The sequence below is a fragment of the Cebus imitator genome, unplaced genomic scaffold, assembly GCF_001604975.1.
Source record: "Cebus imitator isolate Cc_AM_T3 unplaced genomic scaffold, Cebus_imitator-1.0 Scaffold13, whole genome shotgun sequence".
In the NCBI taxonomy this organism is placed as follows: Eukaryota; Metazoa; Chordata; class Mammalia; order Primates; family Cebidae; genus Cebus; species Cebus imitator.
Window position 1 is genome coordinate 6380509 of NW_016107328.1, and position 16928 is coordinate 6397436.

General features: G+C 44.1%; 1 protein-coding gene across 11 annotated transcripts in view; it reads left to right on the forward strand.

Moving 5' to 3' along the window:
* The window catches only part of CYRIB (CYFIP related Rac1 interactor B), a 173520-nt gene that overhangs the window by 35219 nt on the left and 121373 nt on the right, over nt 1–16928 (forward strand). For 10 of the 11 annotated variants that reach the window (XM_037728541.1, XM_017499332.2, XM_017499238.2 and 7 more), the window contains exon 2: nt 11363–11415. The exons of the other annotated variant lie outside the window; for it this stretch is intronic. The gene's annotated coding sequence lies outside the window, so the exon portion shown is untranslated. The remainder of the gene's footprint in view (nt 1–11362; nt 11416–16928) is intronic. 11 annotated transcript variants of the gene reach the window in all.

The window sequence follows — 16928 nt, forward strand, 5'->3', positions numbered from 1 at the left end:
TTTGAGATGGCCTCTGTTACACAGGCTGGAGTGCAGAGGTGTCATCTTGGCTCACTGCAACCTCCACCTCTCAGGCTCAAGCCATCCTCCCACCTCAGCCTCCCACATAGCTGGAACCACAGGTGTGCACCACCACGACCAGCTAATTTTTTGTATTTTGGGTGGAGATGGGATTTCATTATGTTGCCCAGGCTGGTCTTGAACTCCTGAGCTCAAGCAATCCACTCGCCTTGGCCTCCCAAAGTGCTGGGATTACAGGCGGGAGCCACAGTGCCTGGCCTCATATTATGGCTTTTGTTTGTTTTTGAGACAGAGTCTTGTTCTGTGGCCCAGGCTGAAGTGCAGTGGCGAGATCTTGGCCCACTGCAACCTCTGCCTCCCGGGTTCATGTGATTCTCCTGCCTCAACCTCCCGAGTACCTGGGATTACAGGCGTGAGCCACCGCACCCAGCCCATAGTGTTTATTAAGTCAATGGTGTGCTGAACTGGACTTCTTGAAAAACAAGACTGCGTATTAAAGTACACAGGAATAATTAATGTTATTGGTTTAAACAGATGATTGGCTTAAAGCCTCAGAGGACTTCTTTTGAACATTTATCAACATGTTAGGCGCCAACCACACTATGTAGTTGTCCTCCCCACCCCAAAAATCAGATTTCTTGAAGGCAGATTTATCACGTGGAAATAGAGCTGCAAGTACAGCAAGTGCTCGACTTACGACCACAATTGGTTCCGACAGACCAGTTGTAACACGATTTGGTTGTAAGTTGAGTAGGCTATATGCACGCGGAGATGGTAGTGCTGCCGTAGCACTGTCGTATGCCCAGCTGGGCAACGTTTGTGCTGCCAGACGTGGAGCAGTCGTGGCTAGTGATTGTGGTCGTAAAGTCGAATGGTCGTAAATTGCATAGGTCGTAAGTCGATCAATACCTGTACTACAGCATCATTAAAAACAATTTTTTATTTTTTGAGATGGAGTCTTGCTCTGTTGCCCAGGCTGGAGTGCAGTGGTGTAATCTTGGCTCACTGTACCTCCTTCCCTGGCCCACTGAAAACCATTTTAACTATGTAAGCAACAGATCATGATACTGTGGAAAAATGATGTATGTCGTAAGCTGCGATCGGCCTATACCAGGAGAATGGTAGGCAAATGTAAAATCTGTGTTTTTATTTTTATCATGCATCAGAATTTAATCTGGAAAATGGTTCATATTTCCAGGAGAGAATGAATTTAAAGGGAAATGATAATTATTTTATTTTGTTGAGACAGTATCGCTTTTTTTTGCCCAGGCTGGAGTGCAATGGCACAATCTTGGCTCACTGCAGCCTCCACCTCCCAGCTTCAAGGGATTCTCCTGCCTCAGCCTCCCAAATAGCTGGGATTACAGCTACCCACCACCACATCTGGATAATTTGTGTGTGTACATTTTTAATAGAGACAGGGTTTTACCATGTTGGCCAGGCTGGTCTCAAACTCCTGACCTCAGGTGATCCACCTTCCTCCGCCTCCCAAAGTGCTGAGATTACAGGCTTGAGCCCCCATGGCTGTCTGGGAAATGGTAATTAATAGACCCTCCTGCTGTTTATTGTTTTTGAAACAGAACTGCTCAGTATTATAGCAGGATATCCCCAGATCTTGGACCCCAGTTCTGGGCAAAAGGTGTACTCTGGGTGCTGTTCTCCTTCATATGTTAGCATAGCAATATGTTGAAATTAACCTTAGCTACTATTGACAGAAAATCCAAGCCAGAGAATGTTTATAAACTTGGGGTAGACCCAAGAATCAGTTGTGTTATCTCCAAAGAATCCCAAAATGTGTATGGGATTTGCATCTTGGTGGTAAACATGCATTGAAAATCAGAAGTACTTTGTATTTTCCTGGTATGAGGATTGTAAAACATTGATATATTACTATTTATTTTGAGGCAGAGTCCTGCTCTGTTACCTAGGCCGGAGTGCAGTGGAGCTGTCTCTGCTCACTGCAGCTTCTGCCTGCTGGGCTCAAGTGATTCTGCTGCCTCGGCCTCCCTAGTAACTGGGATTACAGGCGCACACCACCAGGCCCAGCTAATTTTTTTGGTGTTTTTAGTTGACATATGGTTTTGCTATGTTGGCCAGGCTGGTCTTGAACTCCTGGCCTCAAGTGATCTGCCTGGCTCGGCCTCCTGAAGTGATGGGAGTAGAGGCGTGAGCCACTGCGCCGGCCAATGTTGATGTATTTTTTAAAAGGTATGTGTGTGTGTGTGTGTGTGTGTGTGTGTGTGTGTGTGTGTGTGTGTATACATGCACTTAACTAGCTAGCACTAGTTATGAATAGGAAATTAAACACCTGGGAATATGTTTTAAAACAATTCCCCCAGCCCCAATGTATTAGCATCTTTTCTGGACTGTATACTTGGGAAATAATAACACATTGACAGAGCTATAGAGAACCTGTTCTGAATGGATGAAGGGATCCTTTAGAAAACTCCAATATGAGGGAGGATTCCTCCAAATGCGTTCATTTTCCAGGTGCATCTTTTGTTCTGTATGATCCTGGACCATGCCCGGGGGGATGCTGCCCACAATGAGAGGCTCGGGTCTCTAGGGATCTTCTCCTAGATGTGTTACAGTGGAGGTTTCAGACTCTGCGGTTTTTCTAACAAGCTCAAATCAACCAAGACAAATTGGAATCACTTGTGTGAAGCCTGCCCCACAACCATCTCACAGTAGTCATTTAGTGCTTGGCTGGACGAATATTTAATGAAAATGTAAGAAAGAGAAGTTTGATTATTCAGGTAATCTGATTGTCTAGCTATATAACACACTATAGGCAATTAAGAGGATAAAAACTAAAGTTAGACTGGGCACGGTGGTCCACGGTGGCTTTGGGAAGCCTAGGTGGGCGGATTGTTAAGACCAGGAGTTGGAGATTGACCTGGGCACATAGCAAGACCTCATCTCTACATAAAATAAAAAAATTATTCAGACACAGTGGCACAACCCTGTACTACTGAGTAGCACCCCAGTTACTTGGGAGCTAAAGACAGGAGGACCCTTGTGCCCCGGAGTTTGAGGCCACAGTGAGATATGCTGGTGTCACTGCACTCCAGCCTAGGTAACAGAGCAAGACTCTAATAAAAATAAATAAATAAACAAAATGAATACTTCTACTGCAAATACAAGATGTCCACTCTCAAGGTGCTTATGATCTGTTGGAAACAGATGCTCCGTGCTGCAAAGAAAAATCAACACTGAGACAAAGGATCTCTCAGCAAGCAATTTTTACTCCCTGGACTGCAGGAAGGGCACTCTTGCTAGCCATCTTGCCGTAAGAGTACAGTGAACAAAGGAAAAGCAGACATATTTATCCCTTACACATTTGGGGTTGTTCTTACTGCTGTGTCTGATCTCCATTGGCTGGAGCCAGACCTCATATTTTTTTTGTTTTTGTTTTTTTGAAACAGAGTCTCACTCTGTCGCCAGGCACCAGGCTGGAGTGCAGTGGCACGCACTTGGCTCACTGCAACCTCCGCCTCCCAGGTTCAAGCAGTTCTCCTGCCTCAGCCTCCCGAGTAGCTGGGACTACAGGCACACGCCATCAAGCCCAGCTAATTTTTGTATTTTTAGTAGAGACGGGGTTTTACCGTGTTGGCCAGGATGGTCTCCATCTCTTGACCTCGTGATCCGCCTGCCGTGGCCTCCCAAAGTGCTGGGATTACAGGAGTTAGCCACAGTGTCTGGCCGTAATTTAAACGAAAATCCGATTGGGTAATATAAATAACTTAAAACTTTTCTCAACAGGTAAGGGGCATAGGCCGTGAGCTGGGACATGCCTATGAGCACAGATATCTTGGTGAAAGTACAAGGACATAGAATATACTACATGTCTGTAAGCATGGCATGTTTAACAGCTACATGGAATAGGGCTAAACAAAGAGTTATTAGCACATTTATTCTTTAACAAGAAAGAAACGTTAAAGAGGAACTTTTCTACTTCCCACATGATCTCATTGAAAGAATGAGGACAAATATTAGGTTATAATACCAAATGGTATAGGATGGGAGTTGGCCCATGTGTGATCATTTTTTACTTTATAATTGACATTTACATGCAGAGACGTGCACATCATTATTTTTGGCTGGGTGTCGAGTCCAGTTTATTTAAAACATGAAATGGCAAACTTGGGGAGCTTGATGGCCTTAGGCATAAGTGAGGCATAGCAGAGTTCATGTGTGAGCCATAGGGAGGTCTACCGGGAGCGAGTGTGAATCTTGAGCTGAACATGCCCAACTTCCCGCATACCTGCTAGAAGCCTTCTATGCCTGGCACATCCTGAGAAAAGATGACTGGGGCAGCGTGTATCAGCAAGGCAAGACATTTGGAAATAGCCTTAATAAAACCTCTTTGCTATGGCTGGGTGAAGTGTCTCACGTCTGTAATCCCAGCACTTTGGGAGGCTGAGGCCGTTGGATCACTAGAGGTCAGGAGTTTGAGACCAGCCTGGCCAACATGGTGAATCCCATCTCTACTAAAAATACAAAAATTAGCTGGTGGTGGTGGTGCATGCCTGTAATCCCAGCTACTTTGGAGGCTGAGGTAGGAGGATCTCTTGAACCTGGGAGGTGGAGGTTGCAGTGAGCCAAGATTGCACCACTGCACTGCAGCCTGGGTGACACAGCCAGACTTCATCTCAAAAAAAAAAAAAAAAAGAAAGAAAGAAACCAAACGCAAAGAAACTTCTTTGTTTTGATTCAGAAATTCCATTTCTTTTTTTCAAACAAATGTTTGGCTTCTCAGAACTGAAGGGTAAACATTAAGAATGACCTTCCAGGCCGGGCTCGGTGGCTTACGCCTGTAATCCCACCACTTTGGGAGGCCGAGGCGGGTGGATCACGAGGTCAAGAGATCGAGACCATCCTGGTCAACACGGTGAAACCCCATCTCTACTAAAGCTACAAAAAATTAGCTGGGAATGGTGGCGTGTGCCTGTAATCCCAGCTGCTCAGGAGGCTGAGGCAGGAGAATTGCCTGAACCCAGGAGGCGGATGTTGTGGTGAGCCGAGATCGCGCCATTGCACTCCAGCCTGGGTAACAAGAGCGAAACTCCGTCTCAAAAAAAAAGAATGACCTTCCAAACTCACGCTCAGAGAGGCAGCCATAGGAAGAAGTTGGAATTAAATACCACTTACAACTATTAGCTTCTCTAGATAGCTACGGGAACAGCTGAGCAGGTTCCCCTGAAATGGGGAGATAGATAAGTTTACCTGTGTAATGACTGCATTTAGTTTTTTTCCCATGAAATTATACAAAAAAATTGCTTTACTTAAAGGTCTATTTTCATAAGTTTGTTAAACATTGCCCTAATAATTTTTTACATTATGAACTGCTCCTAATAGTATGAAATAAATTCAATCTAGTTTAGAAAAACGCTCATGACTTCTGAATTAAAATAATTCTGAATATCCATTATTATCATAAATACTAATGTTTATTGCATATTTACTATATATTAGCCACTGTTCTGGGGGCAAGTTTTATTAAATGAAGCAATTAGGGCTGTTAGAAATATTGCAGAGCTCTTGTAAGTGAACAGGATTATGGGTATAAGTTTATAATTTTATTAACAGGAATAGAATGAATCATGGTAAAGGAAAAAGCAAGTGATAAACAAGCCAATAAAATAACAAGATGAATCCACTGAGGGGAAGGAGTAATTATTTAAATTATCATTTTTTGTTTAATTAACATTTATTCTGGGTAACAGACACTGCTAGGGACTTTTACATCTGCTATTTTATTTAATTACTAGAGTTCTTCATTTCCAGATAAGATTTCCCATGGGCTTCCTTTGACTAATGAGTTATCTTAGCCTAGTGCTTCTCAGTCCTAACTGCACATGAAAATCACCTGGGGAGCTTTGGAGCAATATAGTGTGGGGTCCATCCCCAGAGAGTCTGTTTAATTATGCAGGGCGGGGACCGGCAGCAGTATTTTTAAACTCTGACCAAACCAGAGATGTCATTTCACTTGCAGGAAAAATACAGCAATAAGCAACTGTTGCAAACATCAGCAGTAGAGCATACTATGCCAGGTGGAATAAGCAAAAACACCTGTTTTCCTTTGTCTGTTTCCTATTAAGTGGGATGTGTCAAGTGTCAGAATAATGGAATGAAGCAGGTTAGAAAACGTTGCTTTAAAAGTCGCAAACCCAAAATTTCCAGGTGCTCTTAATTTGTAGCCTGGGTTTTGCTCTGGCATTTATCAGAAACATGATGCCAGTGACTTGCCTAATAGTTTTTGTCTTTTTTTTTTTTTTTTTTAAAAAAAAAAGAAACTAACAATTTTCTATACTAAAGGTAATGTGTTTTAATGAAATATATGTCCAGAGTACAGATCTGTGGATAAGAGTTTAAGAGGACACAGGATTGTAAGGAGTATTTCTTTTGGTGGAGGGATTATGAGTAGAAATATCTTCTTTAAAAATCATCTGGGGGCCGGGCGCGGTGGCTCAAGCCTGTAATCCCAGCACTGTGGGAGGCCGAGGCGGGTGGATCACGAGGTCAAGAGATCGAGACCATCCTGGTCAACATGGTGAAACCCCGTCTCTATTAAAAAAAAAAAAAATACAAAAAATTAGCTGGGCATGGTGGCGTGTGCCTGTAATCCCAGCTACTCAGGAGGCTGAGGCAGGAGAATTGCCTGAACCCAGGAGGCGGAGGTTGCGGTGAGCCGAGATTGCGCCATTGCACTCCAGCCTGGGTAACAAGAGCGAAACTCCGTCTCAAAAAAAAAAAAAAAAAAATCATCTGTTCCAGCAGGGCATAGTGGCTGAAGCCTGTAATCCAAGCACTTGGAGGCCAAGGCAGGCAGATCACCTGAGGTCGGGAGTTCAAGACCAGCCTGACCAACATGGTGAAACCCCATCTTTAAAAAATAAATAAATAAATAAAAAATTAAAAAATCATCTGTTCCGGGTGAGTGGCTCACGCCTGTAATCCCAGCACTTTGGGAGGCTGAGGTGGGTGGATTGCTTGAGGTCAGGAGTTCAAGACCAGCCTGGGCAATATGGTGAAACTCTGTCTCTACAAGAAATTAAAAAAAAAAAAAATAGCTGGGTATGGTGGCATGTGCCTGTGGTCCCAGCTATTTTGGGGACTGAGGCAGGAGTATCACTTAGAGCCCAGGAGGTTGAGGCTACAGTGAGCCATGTTTGTGCCACTGCACTCTAGCCTGGGCCATAAAGTGAGACCCTGTTTCAAATTAAAAAAAGATCATCTGTGGTTTTTTTTTTTTTTGACTTCTGGTAAACTTGTTTAATGGCAAAACATTTTAAAATAGCAAAACATTTTTAAAAACCAGGAAGGAACTAAGTGGTTTAGGAGGCTTAATTATAAAAAAAAAAAATTATTGTAGCCTTAGATCACATAATAGAGACTTAACTTTAAAAATGATCCATAATCAAAAACATATCCAGTCCCTAAAACAATTCCTGGTCACCTTTGTAAATACATTTGCTTCAGTGGGATTAGTGCTGCCTAGAGCATCTCAGAAGTCAGTGTGGTGAAATTGGTCAGAGAAGGAAAGCTTCCATTCGACTTGCCAACATCAAGGGTTTTCCACTTAAAATAAGCAGTGTTTTTGGTAGGGGTGATAGATAGGTTTCCATTTAAGTGATGTTTTGCTCCTTTAAAAAAATTTTGTGTTGGCCAGGCACGGTGGCTCACGCCTGTAAGCCCAGCACTTTGGAAGGCCAAGGCAGTCAGATCACGAGGGCAGGAGATGGAGACCATCCTGGCTAACATGGTGAAACTATGTCTCTACTGAAAATACAAAAAATTAGCCAGGCATGGTGGCACCTGCCTGTAGTCCCAGCTACTTGGGAGTCTGAGGCAGGAGAATTGCTTGAACTTGGGAGGCAGAGGTTGCAGTGAGCCGAGACCGCACCGTTGCACTCCAGCCTGGGTAACAGAGCGAGACTCCAACTCAGAAAAAAAAAAATTAAAAATAAATAATTAATTAATTAAAAAAACCTTTATATCACATTTGTTGAGACCTTGGGCAAGTCATACCATTCTTTTGGGCCTGAGGTTCTTCATTGATAAAATGAGGGAATTACACTAATATAGCTGTCAGCTTTCAGATTGGGATTCATGGGGTGGAGTCTTCTAGAGAGGGCTCGGGGAGGAGTGTTGAGTTGGCTTGATTCTGGGTCTCCAGCCTTGGCCTCAGACAGGCAGCCCTGCGGGAGGGCTCTGGGCAGTGCTCATTGGCAGGGAGGGGAAATTGGTTTGGTTCTGTCTGGATTTGGGGGATCTTCTGGACATCAGGCATAGTACCATGTGCAGGGGATACTAGGATGACCAAAACTGGCATGAGCCCTCAGGTAGCTTAAAGCTTAAAGTGTCTTGGAGAAGACAGATAAGGACACAGAGAAATCCAGCATTTCTCAGCTAGGTCAGAGACTGGTTGGGAGAAAGGAGGGAGTTGGTTAGAAGGCCAGTTAGGTATAGGAGCCCTGGGTGTTTTTTAATTTTTATTTTTATAGAGACAGGGTTTCACTATGTTGCCCAGGCTGGATTTGAACTCCAAGGCTCAAGTGATCCTCCTTTCTCAGCCTCTAGAGTAGCGGAGACTATAGGCGAGTATCTTTTAAAGAACTAAATGACAAATAGAGGACAGCTCCCTTCCTTGAGTCACTGTCTGGTCACTACCGAGGGGAGAAGAAAGAGGAGGGAGTGGAGCCCACGTGAGGTGGTTGGGACTCCCCTTGTCCTCTGAAGCCAACTTCAGCATGCCAGTGACAAGCTGTCAGGGAAAGAGAGGACCCAGGCTCTCAGAAGACGATAGAATCTGCGTTGAGGGCTGGGAGGGACCTCAGGAGGGCACCTGGCCCCAGCAGGTTACCTTGGCAAGCCCATCCCTGACATATTCAGGCCTATCCCTCTTCCACCTCCTGGGCTTAACTGGGTGGACCAGTAGTCCAACCTGCGGGCCTTTGCATGTGCTGAGAGCTCTGCTTGGATCCCTTCCTGCCTCTGGCCGATTCTACTTAACTTTATCTTCTCAGCTTCAATATCACCTTCTTGGGGAAGCCCTCTTCCATTATCCATCACTTTCCATCCCCTGCTGAGTTAATTAAATACCCTTTTCAGGGATTCCCTCATCTGCTTTCCTTCAGAGCATTCATCTGCCTGGAGTTGCTACCCTAATCTTGGAGAGCTCCTGGGTGGCTGGGACCGTTTGATTAATGGAATTATCTCCATGGCCACAATGCTTGGCACACAATAGATGCTCAGTAGCTATTGAGTGAATGGGTGTCCTCACTTTATGACAGAAGTGAAGTGACTTGCCCAAAATCAGATGCTGGGAAAGACTGAGAAGGGATGAGATCCATGGTATGAGGCTGAAGAGGAGGCGAGATCTGGTTTCTAGAGCTGACGTCCAGGCTTTTTGCCCATAGCTTGGAAATGAAAAGAAGTCACGCTTGTTTAGAGGCCCACGTTACTTCTATCAGAGTCACTCTCTGTGCCCTGGGTGTTCTGGGTGTGTGTCTGAGTGATGGGGGTGGTGTGTGGGTGTGTGTGATGTGTGCATGTGTATGAGGTGTGTTCCTGGGATGTGTGTGTATGGTGTATGTGTGTGGGGTGTGTGCACGAGATGTGTGTATGGTGTATGTGTGGTGTGTGTACTGGGAATGAATGTGTGTTATACATGGAGTCTGTGTGTATGTGGTATGCGTGTACATTGACAACGTAGTTTGTGAGTATGCAGTATGCTTAGATGGTTTTTTTTTAGTTTTGTTTGGAGACAGGGTTGCTCTGTTACCCAGGCTGGAGCTCAGTGCCTGCATATCATGGCTCACTGCAGCCTCGACCTCCTGGGCTCAAACAATCCTCCTGTCTCAGCCTGCCAAGTAATGGGACTGTAGGCATGTGCCACCACACCCAGCTAATTTTAAAGTTGTTTGTAGAGACGAGAGCTCCCTAAATTATTGGGCTCAAGCGATCCTCCCGCCTCAGCCTCCTAAAATGCTGAGATTATTGGTGAGCTGCACTGCCTGACCTAGATGGTTCTTAAATCCTCTCCTTGGCCACTGAGCCATTCTGTGATTATTATTTAAAAGGGAATGTTAAACCACACTCATGCCACAACAAGAAGAACAACAGAAAGAAAACCTGTTCTGGCAAACAGAAAGAGCTGCAAAAGCAGCAGAAGTGGCTGAAATTATCAGCAGATAGCATTCTCTCTGGACAATTAGACATGGCCCCTAAACCTTTTGTGAATAAAACAAGGCTGGTTAAGTGGCTTCCGGTAGTTTCAGCACCCAATGAAAAGCAAAAGAAAACACTAAGGCAGCTAAAGATTTAATCGGAATAAAGGCCGGAGAAAAAGTCATTCTGTTGCTCTTCCATTCAATAGTAAGAGCGTCTAGACACTGCAGACTCTGCTCTGATCTTCACACTAACTGCTGGCGAATGCATTAAAATGGGATATTGTTTAACTTTGGTTTGATGAAAATTCTCTTTTTTCATCAGCTTTTGTTGCTGTAAGAGATTTTGGAGGGTGACAAGGCTGGTGTAATGTACCTGTTTGTGTTTCTTTCTCTACAAAGTAGAAACCTAAAACAGGAAGTGATTCAGGGGACAGCATGACTAAGACCATTTCAATCCCAAGTTGAACTGAACATCTTACTGGGACCAAGACCTGCTGCTGCAGCCCAGGGTCCCCAAATCCTTTATACTAAATCTCTATGGGTAGCCCTGGCCCACCATATATGCTCCTAGGACAACACGGTCCAGCCAAACTGTCCTTCAGTCATAGGAGTTTGGTTTAGGTCTTTGTTCTTTACTTGCTGTGCAACCCTCAGCAAATTACTCAACTTCCCTGAATCTCTATTTGTAATACAGCAGACAATTTTGAGCATTAAACGAGAAAACTGTTTGCAAAACAATTCAGTGATGTAATGGTCTGTACAAATGCTATCTGGGGCCAGGTGTGTTGGATTACTGGCTCACGCCTGTAATCCAACACTTTGGGAGGCTGAGACTGGCAGATCACTTGAGGTCAAGAGTTTGAAACCAGCCTGGCCAACATGGTGAAACCCCATCTCTACTAAAAATACAAAAATTAGCCAGGCATGCTCGCTTGAACCTAGGAGGTGGAGGTTGCAGTGAGCCGTGATTGTGCCACTGTACTCCAGCCTAGGTAACGGAGCAAGGCTCTGTCTTAAAAAACAGACAAACAAATGCTATTTGGAGTTGTTATTCCCAAACTGTGCCTCTACTATGGGAAAAAAATAATAGCAAGGATTTACTGGGGGCTTTCTTTGTACTGAGAATTATTGTAACTTGCTTAATCCTTGCTATAACTCTTTTACAGGAGAAGAAACTGAGGCCTGGAATTTGATTAACTCGTTCAAGGTTACCCAGCTGGTAAGTAACAGAGCTGGAATTTGACCGTAGCCATTGGCTTCAGAGCCAGCACTCTTTTTTTTTTTTTTTTTTTTTTGAGACAGAGTCTCGCACTGTTACCCAGGCTGTAGTGCAGTGGCACGATCTCGGCTCACTGCAATCTCTGCCTCCTGGGTTCAGGCATTCTCCTGCCTCAGCCTCCTGGTGGCTGGGACTACAGGCATGCACCACCACACCCAGCTAATTTTTTTGTATTTTTAGCAGAGACGGGGTTTCACCGTGTTGGCCAGGATGGTCTTCATCTCCTGACCTCGTGATGCACCTGCCTCAGCCTCCCAAAGTGCTGAGATTAGAGGTGTGAGCCACCGCGCCCGGCCCGAGCCAGCACTCTTAACCACACTTCTTGTGAGGCAATATTAAAGTGATGGTAATGGCTACAAGATGGATTTTAGTTGCATAGAAATAAGAACCTTCTACCTCTGTTGAAATCCGAATACATATACATCCCTTCATTTACTCGATGAATATTCACTCACTCCATCAACGTACAGAGTTTTCAGGTCAAATTGTTGGTTTAAATAAGAGCTATAGGCCAGGAGTGGTGGCTCACACCTGTAATCCCAACACTTTGGGAGGCCGAGGTGGGTAGATCACTTGAGGTCAGGAGTTCAAGACCACCCTGGCCGACATGGTGAAACCCCACCTCTACTAAAAATACAAAAATTAGCCAGGCACACTCGCTTGAACCCAGGAGGCAGAGGTTGCAGTGAGCCGAGATCAGGCCACTACCCTCCAGCCTGGGTGACAGAGCAAGACTCTGTCTTAAAAAAAATAAATGAATAAAATAAATAAATAAGAACTATAATTTTGGAGGGAAGGAGACATTTCCAACCTTCTGTCATGAGTAATGACAATAATGGCTAATACTTATTGAATATTTACTATATGCAGACCCTATGGCTAAGAGCTTTTGTTTTTGTTTTGTTTTCTTGAGATGGAGTCTTGCTCTGTCGCCCATGCTGTAGTGCAGTGGTGCAATCTTGGCTCACTGCAACCTCTGCCTCCCGGGTTCAAGCAGTTCTCTGCCTCAGCCTCCCTGAGTAGCTGGGATTACAGGCACGTGCCACCACACCTGGCTAATTTTTGTATTTTTAGTAGAGACGGGGTTTCACCATCTTGGCCAGGCTGGCCTTGAACTCCTGACCTCGTGATCCACCCACCTTGGCCTCCCAAAGTGCTGGGATTACAGGCGTGAGCCACTGCGCCTGGCGAGAGCTTTTTAACTTGTTTAAGCTTCACATAAGCCCCCACGAAGTTACAGTTGAAGGAAGACAAGTAACTTACCAAGGGTCACTCTGTTGGTAAGGGATAGAGCTTGTATTCCCATCCAAGCTTGGACTGAAAGTCAATACTCTTAACCAGTGTTGTCTTGTCAACCCTATAAGGCCCTTCACGGAAAACCATCACCTCTTGGAGCCTGGGTGCCCTCTCTCTGTGACAGCACACTTCCCTTTTCTGCCTCTTTTCTCCCCAGGTTTTCTAGACTCCCTACTATCCTCACTGGTGAGGCTTAACCATAGGATGGGAACTTTTGGCAAAATCCTGTGCAGCCCTCTCTACTTAGGGCTTCTTTTTTTTTTTTTTTGAGATGGAGTTTTGCTCTTGTTGCCCACGCTGGAGTGCAATGGCGTGATCTCAGCTCACTGCAACCTCTGCCTCCCAGGTTCAAGTGATTCTCCTGCCTCAGCCTCCTGAGTAGCTGGGATTACAGGCATGTGCCACCATGCCCGGCTAATTTTGTATTTTTAGTAGAGATGGGGCTTCTCCATGTTGGTCAGGCTGGTCTCAAACTCCTGACCCCAGGTGATATGCCCACCTTGGCTTCCCAAAGTGCTGGGATTACAGGCATGAGCCACTACACCCTACCCCTCTTAGGTATGCTTTTAACTTGTATTTTGATCAAGCTATCTTACATGCTGTAAAATACACAAATTTTAATCGTACAGCTTGGTGAAATTTTAATATGTTACACCTATGTAACCACCACCAAAATCAGGATATACAATATTTCTAGAAAGTTCCCCCATGTCCCTTTGCACTTAGTATTGCCTCAGAGATAAGCACTATTCTGATGTCTGTCATCATAGATTCTTGCTTCTACCTTATTTGTATCCAAATATACTTGCGCAACAAAAACAGAACAAAAGGATAAAAACACCACTTTAAATAGCGTGGGTGATCCTGTCATTCCACCCAATGGGCGTCTCTCTTGGAGCAGGTGTGAATGGCAGACATGGATCTGCTGTTCCGTCTGTTGGTCTTTGTTCCCTTGGCTTTTTAGAATGTGAGCATCTTGTGCCACCAAGTATGTTTCTCATATTTATGGATTTTAATTCTCACACAACATGGCCCCTAAATCCAAGCCAGCTATTACATATGGTGCTCAACCTACAAAGTCAAATCGAGTGTCGAAGGAAAGACTGTCTGTGTTGGACTTCATGAAAGATGGTTTGTCTCCAACCTGAGACCTTATTGTGGGATTTTCAAGGGGAATTTTGGCTCCTTTCAATTTTCATATCACATGCTGGATTTAGAAGCTAACCCTTGAGTAGATACAATTTTAATTTGGGCAGAACTCAACTGTGGATAAGTGGTTTTATTAGATTTAGTGACCTGGAATACTTCTGGCAATGTGGTGGACTAAACTGATTTGTGTGAGTCCTTCCTGGTATGAACACAGAGTTGACGGAAATCTAAGAATTTTATCTAGGGAGCACTGAAGAAAGAGACATCTGCAAATGTCAAAAATGAGGATAGACTGGGCACAGTGGCTGATGCCTGTAATCCCAGCACTTTGGGAGGCTGAGGCAGATAGATCACTTGAGGTCAGGAGTTTACAACCAGCCTGGCTAACATGGCGAAACCCTGTCTCTACTAAAAATACAAAAATTAGTCAGGTGTGGTGGCACTTGCCTGTAATCCCAGCTACTTTGGAGACTGAGGCAGGAGAATTGCCTGAAACTGGGAGGGGAAGGTTGCAGTGAGCAGAGATTACACCACTGCACCCCAGCCTGGGCTACAGAGTGAGATTCCACCTCAAAAAAAAAGAGGATAAATTTAAGCTAAATGGTGGCATGTGAACTGAAGCCATGACTACTCCTGGGGCTTTTGCACAGAAGCTGTAGAGCCTGGTGGCCAAGGTTTTAATGCCACAGTGGCTTTAGGAAGAAGGCCTGGGCTCAAGGTGGAATTGAATGCCCTGGAGCCTTGAAGGTCTGACTTTTTCAGGAAAAGGGTCTGGAAAAACTTCAGTGCCTGGAGAAATAGAGAGGAAGCTGGTCTTGACTGGAAAAAAAGTGACCAGCGAGAACTTAAACACATGGGACTATACCTTATGTGGTTGTGGAATCTGTATTTGCGTTATCTATAAGATATGAGACTTTTCAACCTGAAAAATTAACATAAAAACTGGTGTAGTACCATGAAAACCTTTACTACAAACACAAAATCATTCCATAGGCATATTTCAACAACCCATACCTAACAGCACTCCCACAGAGACAATGACCTCCGAAGACGAATTCACAATGAAAAACCACTCCAAGTTGGAAATAATAAAACTGTTTAAAAGAGACTACAGCTAGGGCTCGACTTACGACCACAGTCGGGACCACAGACTGGTCGTAACACGATTTGGTCGTAAGTTGAGTAGGCTATATGCACAGGGAGATGGTAGTGCTGCCGGACGCTGGTCCGCACTGTTGTATGCCCAGCTGGGCAATGTTTGCGCTGCCAGACGCGGAGCAGTCGTGGCTAGCGATTATGGTCGTAAAGTCGAATGGTCGTAAGTTGCATAGGTGGTAGTGTCAATCAATACCTGTATAAGAATGGTATATTTAAAATGATTAAGATGTCTTCATTTGGGTTCACAAGCAAAAAGAAATAAAATGATTAAGAACTAAAGATAATAAAAAATGTGAAGAAAGGTAGAAAAAGAATAGGTTGACTTGAAGAGCAGCCAAATTGAAAGAAAAAAATCATTAAAATCCAACAAAAGAGTTAAATAACAGATTTGACAGAGCTAAAGAGAGAATTAATGAACTGGAAGACAGAAATGGTTAAAATTTGTTAAGTGCATAGTACATGCCATTGTTCTGTGTACTTTATTTGCATTAACTCATTTATTCCTTAGAACAAAATTATGAGGAGGCATTATTATGATCATCTAAATGTTATAGCCAAAGAAACTAAAAAGCAGTTTAAGCCACTAGCTCATGGTCACGTAGCTGGCAAATGATAGAGCTAGGATTTGGCCTTGAGTCTGTGTTTGCAAGTATTACACTATGGGAAATCACCAAGAGTAGGCACTAAGTGATTAAGAGATGGGTATATGAATTAATGGTAAAAAAGTATCAATGGTACTACTTATGTCTACATACAGGGACTAAGGGAGAGGCAGTATTAGAAGACATAAGGATTAGATGTCCTTTCAGACATCTTCCAATCCTTACGTTCTAAGACTTTGTGACGAGGACATCAAGGGCAAAATATTCAAAGGAGGCTAGTACACCCTCAGTTTTCACTGTAGTCTACATTGCTGTGCTGGTAAATGTTTACAGTGATTTAAGAAGAAAAGAAAAGGAAGAAAGAAAAGAAAAGAAGCCCTAATTTGTAGCATTTGCTGATTTTTATGGTGTAAATACTTCCATCATGACCAATTTCACCAACATGATGCCACTGAACACAGAGTTTGGAAGAGGTCAACACGGTCAGGACTCTTGAGTCAGTATAGCCACCTCCAGAACACCACTGCCTTTGGCATTCATTTTATTTTAAACTGTTCATTGTTGTTATTTTTATTGTTAAAATAGGGCCTCACTGTCACCCAGGCTTGGGTGCAGTGAAGCAATTATGGGTCACTGCACTAATTTAAAAAAAAACACTCATTGCTAATATTTTTAAAATTTATTTTTGTCTGGGCTTGGCTTATGCCTGCAATCCCAGCATGAGAGGCCAAGGTGGGAGGATCAGTTGAGCTCAGGAGTTCGAGACCAGCCTGGGCAACATGGCAAAACCCTGTCTCTACAAAAAATATAAAAATTAGCTGGGTGTGGTGGTATGCACCTGTAGTCCCAGCTGCCTGGGATCGTGAGGTGGGAGGATTGCCTGAGCCCAGGTGGCAGTGAGCCAGGATCGCTCCTCTGCACTCCATCCTGGGCCATGGAGTGAGGCCCTGTCTCAAAAAAAATTAAAAATAAAATAAATAAAAATTTAAAAAGAAAGTAAAATTTATTTTGTATAGAGGCTGGTCTTGAATTCCTGGACTCAAGTGATCCTCCTGCCCTGGCCTCCCAAAGTGCTAGGATTACAGGCATGAGCCACCATATTCAGCCTGTTTTAAACTCTGATCTCAGCCGGGCGCGGTGGCTCACGCCTGTAATCCCAGCACTTTGGGAGGCTGAGGCGGGTGGATCACAAGGTCAAGAGATCAAGACCATCCTGGTCAACATGGTGAAACCCCGTCTCTACTAAAA